Here is a 6,993-nt window from a genome sequence, read left to right as displayed (position 1 = left end):
GATTCCAAGAAAAGAGGACCCACCACTTGGTTCTGACAGCAACTGCTATTGAACACAACTCACCCACCGGGCAGATTTAGGTGGGCAGTCTTAAGACTTAACGTTTTTTGGTAAGGACAGCACTGGACTATCAACGATGGGATAATCTGATTATCTGGTTTGGATAATAAGGCGGTAGATCCTGCTGTGGACTTTCTGTGGCACTGACCAGAACACAGGAGACAGAGCTGGAGGTGGCAGAGTTAAAGATGCTAAGATTTTCATTGGGGGTGACAGGATTAGAAATGAGGACATTAGAGGGTCGGCTCAAGTTGGACGGTTGGGAGACAAAGTCAGAGAGGCGAGATTGAGGTGGTTTGGACATGTGCAGAGGAGAGATGAGGGGTTTATTGGGAGAAGGGTGCTAAGGATAGAGCTGCGAGGCAAGAGGAGAAGAGGAAGGTCTAAGAGAAGGTTTATAGATATGGTGAGAGAGGATGATGGTGATGGGGGTGACAGAACAAGATGAAGAGGACAGAAAGATATGGTAGAAGATGATCCGCTGTGGCGACCCCTAACAGGAGCAGCCAAAAGAAGAAGAAGATCCTGCATTGGACTTTCAGTGGCATGGTGGTCTTATTGTTTAGTTTCTTATATGTGGTCTGCAGTAAACAATCCTAACAGTGAAATGCTGAGAGGAAAATGACTCCTCATGACCACAGGAGTCCAGACCCACAGTTTAGATATTAAACCGGCCAACCTTAGACTATCATTGATTTGAAAGCCTAGTCTTGGGGGTTAAAGTCTTTGTCAAGTTTGAAAGGTGGCTTGATGGATGGATGGATGGATGGATGGATCTCTTCTGGTACGGCACACGCCGTGTGGAGAAGGTGGGGGCTGTCACAGGGAGAGATCAGCTGACGTCACCACTCACTGTGGTCTGAGACGGGCTCTGGATGGTCCTACAGATTTAGCTGACTCACAAAGTGCTCGCCTCTGAGATGGAGACTGTGACTTCGAAACTGACCACCGACAGATCGGCACACAGCAAATCTTTGAACTGAGACAATTGGGTGGGATTTGCACTGTGGCCAGGTGGAGGAGGTGCACAGAGAAGGTGGGGGCTGACACAGAGAGGGGTCAGCTGACATCACCAGGACACACACACACACACCACTCACAGCGGTCAGAGACGGGCCCCGACTAAAGGAGCTCTCCGTTTAGCTCACATTGGCAGGCGCTTACCTCCGAGCTGGAGAAAGACCACCGACAGCTCACCACAGACAGTGGCGTCACAGCACGGAGAAGTTAGAAGCTGAGGTCACCAGGAGCGCGTCCCGCTCACAGTGGTACCCACCGACTCAAGGAGCTCTCCATTTAGCGCTCGCTGCAAGGTGCCCGCCAGAGCCAGAGACTGCGGGTTCAAAACTGACCACCAACAGTCCATCCCAGAGCAAACCTTCAAGTTGAGTCAATGATGCGTCCCTGGTGATGTCATTGGGTTTCTCCAGGGCCGTCTCAACGCATAGGGACCCCTCGCTAATCTTCGTATGTTGTGACTTGGTGATCTCCAGCATGTTGTTTAAAGTTTAAACACTGATTTTGTACCAATACAATAAATAGATGTTTCATTTTATCGACCATTTACATTGTTATTCCTGTGAGTGGTTGCATAGGCAGCGGGGCCCTCAGTGCACTGCTTTGCCCGGGGGTCCTATAATGCTGTTAAGATGGCCCTGTCAGCCCCTACTATCTCTGTGCAGCATTGCATGTTTGCCATTTACAACCAGTCATTTTCACTCACTTGAATGGTGGGCAGCCTCACCTGTGGTCCGCGGCCCGGCTGGTCAGTAAGCACATTCATTGTTTCAGGTGTGTCAGCTACAGCCGTCTGTATCTCCTGTGGCTTGTCATTATCAGCTCGCTTAGTTTGACTTCTTCTCACCTCCTTTAACTTGATGTGACGCCGTACCATTCAACTGGTAGGGCAGATCTAGAGCTGCCAGTTCTTTAAGTGTCACATCTACTCCGACTGTGAGTGACACAGAGATGACATACTGCCAGCGGCGCCGTATCGTTCACCTTCATCACGAGTCCAGTGATGTCTTTGAATGCGAAATTATAATTTGGTTAGCTGAGTGGTTTTTCCTTGCAACAGGCTATGTTCATTTTTGATATACACCAATCAGCCACAGCGTTAAAGCCACCTGCCTAATATAGATAGATAGATCTGAAAGGCACTATATAATAGATAGATAGATAGATGTGAAAGGCACTATATAATTAATAGATAGATAGATGTGAAAGGCACTATATAATTAATAGATAGATAGATGTGAAAGGCACTATATACAGTGGTGTGAAAAACTATTTGCCCCCTTCCTGATTTCTTATTCTTTTGCATGTTTGTCACACAAAATGTTTCTGATCATCAAACACATTTAACCATTAGTCAAATATAACACAAGTAAACACAAAATGCAGTTTTTAAATGATGGTTTTTATTATTTAGGGAGAAAAAAAATCCAAACCTACATGGCCCTGTGTGAAAAACTAATTGCCCCCTGAACCTAATAACTGGTTGGGCCACCCTTAGCAGCAATAACTGCAATCAAGCGTTTGCGATAACTTGCAATGAGTCTTTTACAGCGCTCTGGAGGAATTTTGGCCCACTCATCTTTGCAGAATTGTTGTAATTCAGCTTTATTTGAGGGTTTTCTAGCATGAAGCGCCTTTTTAAGGTCATGCCATAGCATCTCAATTGGATTCAGGTCAGGACTTTGACTAGGCCACTCCAAAGTCTTCATTTTGTTTTTCTTCAGCCATTCAGAGGTGGATTTGCTGGTGTGTTTTGGGTCATTGTCCTGTTGCAGCACCCAAGATCGCTTCAGCTTGAGTTGACGAACAGATGGCCGGACATTCTCCTTCAGGATTTTTGGTAGACAGTAGAATTCATGGTTCCATCTATCACAGCAAGCCTTCCAGGTCCTGAAGCAGCAAAACAACCCCAGACCATCACACTACCACCACCATATTTTACTGTTGGTATGATGTTCTTTTTCTGAAATGCTGTGTTCCTTTTCCGCCAGATGTAACGGGACATTTGCCTTCCAAAAAGTTCAACTTTTGTCTCATCAGTCCACAAGGTATTTTCCCAAAAGTCTTGGCAATCATTGAGATGTTTCTTAGCAAAATTGAGACGAGCCCTAATGTTCTTTTGCTTAACAGTGGTTTGCGTCTTGGAAATCTGCCATGCAGGCCGTTTTGCCCAGTCTCTTTCTTATGGTGGAGTCGTGAACACTGACCTTAATTGAGACAAGTGAGGCCTGCAGTTCTTTAGACGTTGTCCTGGGGTCTTTTGTGACCTCTCGGATGAGTCGTCTCTGCGCTCTTGAGGTAATTTTGGTCGGCCGGCCACTCCTGGGAAGGTTCACCACTGTTCCATGTTTTTGCCATTTGTGGATAATGGCTCTCACTGTGGTTCGCTTGAGTCCCAAAGCTTTAGAAATGGCTTTATAACCTTTACCAGACTGATAGATCTCAATTACTTCTGTTCTCATTTGTTCCTGAATTTCTTTGGATCTTGGCATGATGTCTAGCTTTTGAGGTGCTTTTGGTCTACTTCTCTGTGTCAGGCAGCTCCTATTGAAGTGATTTCTTGATTGAAACAGGTGTGGCAGTAATCAGGCCTGGGGTGGCTACAGAAATTGAACTCAGGTGTGATACACCACAGTTAGGTGATTTCTTAACAAGGGGGCAATTACTTTTTCACACAGGGCCATGTAGGTTTGGATTTTTTCTCCCTAAATAATAAAACCATCATTTAAAAACTGCATTTTGTGTTTACGTGTGTTATATTTGACTAATGGTTAAATGTGTTTGATGATCAGAAACATTTTGTGTGACAAACATGCAAAAGAATAAGAAATCAGGAAGGGGGCAAATAGTTTTTCACACCACTGTAATTAATAGATAGATAGATGTGAAAGGCACTATATAATTAATAGATAGATAGAGAGATGTGAAAGGCACTATATAATTAATATATATATAGATAGATAGATAGATAAGAGAGATGTGAAAGGCTCTATATGATAGATAGATAGATGTGAAAGGTACTATATAATTATTAGATAGATCTGAAAGGCACTATATAGATAGATAGATAGATAGATACTTTATTAATCCCAAGATTTTGAATATTGTGCAGGTCCCCCTCCTGCTGTGGCCCGTCCAAGCCTGGACTCCACAAGACCTCTCAAGGTGTCCTGTGGTATCGTAAGACATCAGCAGCAGATCCTGTAAGTCCTGTTAGCTTGAGCGGTGGGGCTGTTATGGATCGGATTTGTTCCCACAGATGCTCCTGGGAAATTTGGGGGCCAAGTCAAAACCTTGAACTATTTGTCACGTTCATCAAAATACAAGTTTTTACAGTGTGGCCAGGCCCATTATCCTGCTGAAAGAGGCCACTGCCATTAGGAAATACCGTGGCCATGAAGTGGGCTATGTGGTCTGCAACGATATTTATGCAGGTGGCAGGTGTCAAAGTAACGTCCACATGAATGTCAGTACCCAGGGTTTCCCAGAAGAACATTGCCCAGAGTGTCACGTTGCCTCTGCCTCCCATAGTGCATCTCTTCCCAAGCTAAACAGACAGACACACACCCAGCCATCCAAGTGATCTCAAAGAAAACGTGACATTCATCAGACCAGGCCACCTTCTTCCACTGTCTGCCCGGTCCAGTTCTGACACTCACATGTCCATTGTAGGCGCTTCCAGCAGTGGACAGCGGCCAGAATGAGCTCTCCGACTGGTCTGCGGCTCCGCAGCAAGCGGTGATGCTCTGGGTCTTGTCACGCCTTCCTCTCATGGCCAACATTAAGTTTTTCAGTAATTTGTGCTTCTGTATTGGACTAGACGGACTGGCCATCTCTCCCCACATGCATCGGTGAGCATTGGGCACCCACGACCCTGATGCCAGTTCACTGGTTGTCCTTCCTCGGACCACTTTTGGTAGACAGTACTCACTGCATACCAGGCACACCCCACACGACCTGCCGTTTTGGAGATGTGGTGACCCATCACAACTTGGCCCTTGTCAAAAGGCACTCAGACCCTTACGATGGCCCATATTTCCAGCTTCCACCATATCACCTTCAAGGACTGACTGTTCACTTGCTGCCCACCCTTGGACAGGTGCCATTGTGGCGAGACAATCAATGTTCAGTGTTGTTCTTCGCCTGTCGGTGGTTTGAATGTTGTGGCTCATTGGTGTTTGTGATGCGTTCTTTGTACACACAACACAAATTGACATCTTTAATGGGACCTTTCACTTATAGACAGTTTATCCATTGTTGCAGTAGGCTTCTTATCAGTCAGATCATGTTCACAAGACCACCATGACTCCTGGCTATTTAAATCATGGCCCCTACTTTGACCTCTGCCTTGATGAGGCGTTGGGTTGGTTTAGATTTTGGTCCATGTTGACCTGATAGCATCACACAGTTCCCAGTAGTTGTTTTTGTCATAAAACCTCTTGGCTCCACTTCATCCCAGGGTGCCATGTTAGACTGAGCGCTCAGGACTGTGCAGGTTATTTCAATTAAAAGTCGCTATCATATCCATGGAACCATCTTGAAATGATGTGTGCTTTGTTACCCTACACTGGCGGTTCTCAACCTGTGGGGCGCGCCCCCCGAAGTGACAAAAAAGGGGGCGAAGATGTGAAAAAAAAAACAAGAATCGAAAATATGAAAAATACATCTATTGAAACTAAAACAAATTAACTTAAACTACATTCTGATACTAGAAAAATAAATATAGAGTTAGATAAACGTCGATAAAAGTTAAGCAGGTATAATAAAACTTGTAGCGGTGTATCAGCAGCAAAAAATATAGGAATACATTTTATTAGGGTTTCAAAAAAACGTTAAGGGGTGCAATTAAAACTGTTATGAAAACTCGGGTCGCAAATACTTAAAAGGTTGAGAAACGCTGCTCTACACTATCCTTTTGGCCATCAAGGGATGCTCATGGTCACCAGTAATGCTCAGATGCACCATGCCATTCCAATGAGGGTCGGCTGGGTGTTAAGTATTCCACGACGCACCACTTCATCACCACCACCAGTCGGTACTGTGGAAGAAAGGCAGGGTGGATCCATAGATTCATGCGGTTTGCACCAAATTCTGACCCATCCGTCTGCCTGTTGTGGTAGAACTCAAGACTCATCAGATGATACGATAATTCTTTAATCTGTAGTCATCAAAGTTTGCCGATCGGTGTGCCCACTGTAGGCTCTTCCTGTTCTTAGCGGACAAGTGTGGAACACTGGGTGGTGGTCTTCTGCTCCTTTACTTCATCTTCTTCACATTCTTACATGTAGTCTCTTCAGAGTTACTGTCCTGCTGAGAAGTATTGCAAGATGCTATTACTGGAGTATTTGAGGCCTTCATGTTAGCTTGAACAAATCTGGCCATTCTGGGAACGCCTTGGGATCCCCCAGCTTAGGAAAGAGACATATGGGCCTCACTGCTAAGACTGTTGCCCCCCGTGACTCGGCTTTGGATAAGTGGTGGAATATGAATGAATTCGTTTAGTTACATCTAAGTATTGAAACTATGGAGGCAATTACATTTTCATGGCGTGACAGTGGTGGTGGATAACACAGTTTCTTGAATAAATTTACAAACTGTATTGTGCATTCCGTCATGTTCCTGTTCTCTAATACTGCATTTTCTTTGAAGGTCTGAGGCCATTCATTTTGTAAAATATGCAAAAAAACGAGGACACTGTAGGAAGAAAGGGGCAAATACTTTTTCTCAGCCCAGTCCATGCTATTTATACTGTGGTGCAGCCACGCGATTGGCTGTTTGGAGGAGCGTAAGGCCATTTGCATTAAAATCAGGTAGAGCTAATAACGTGGCCCCCCGAGGGTAGATGCACAAACAGAAAAATAAAAATCCAATTTTTTTATCATTAGTGGGAATCTCCTACACATCTTATACTTAAAA

Source organism: Polypterus senegalus, chromosome 10, assembly GCF_016835505.1.
Source record: "Polypterus senegalus isolate Bchr_013 chromosome 10, ASM1683550v1, whole genome shotgun sequence".
In the NCBI taxonomy this organism is placed as follows: domain Eukaryota; kingdom Metazoa; phylum Chordata; class Cladistia; order Polypteriformes; family Polypteridae; genus Polypterus; species Polypterus senegalus.
The sequence above is the reverse complement of the archived record's forward strand: the minus strand, read 5'-3'. Positions refer to the sequence as shown.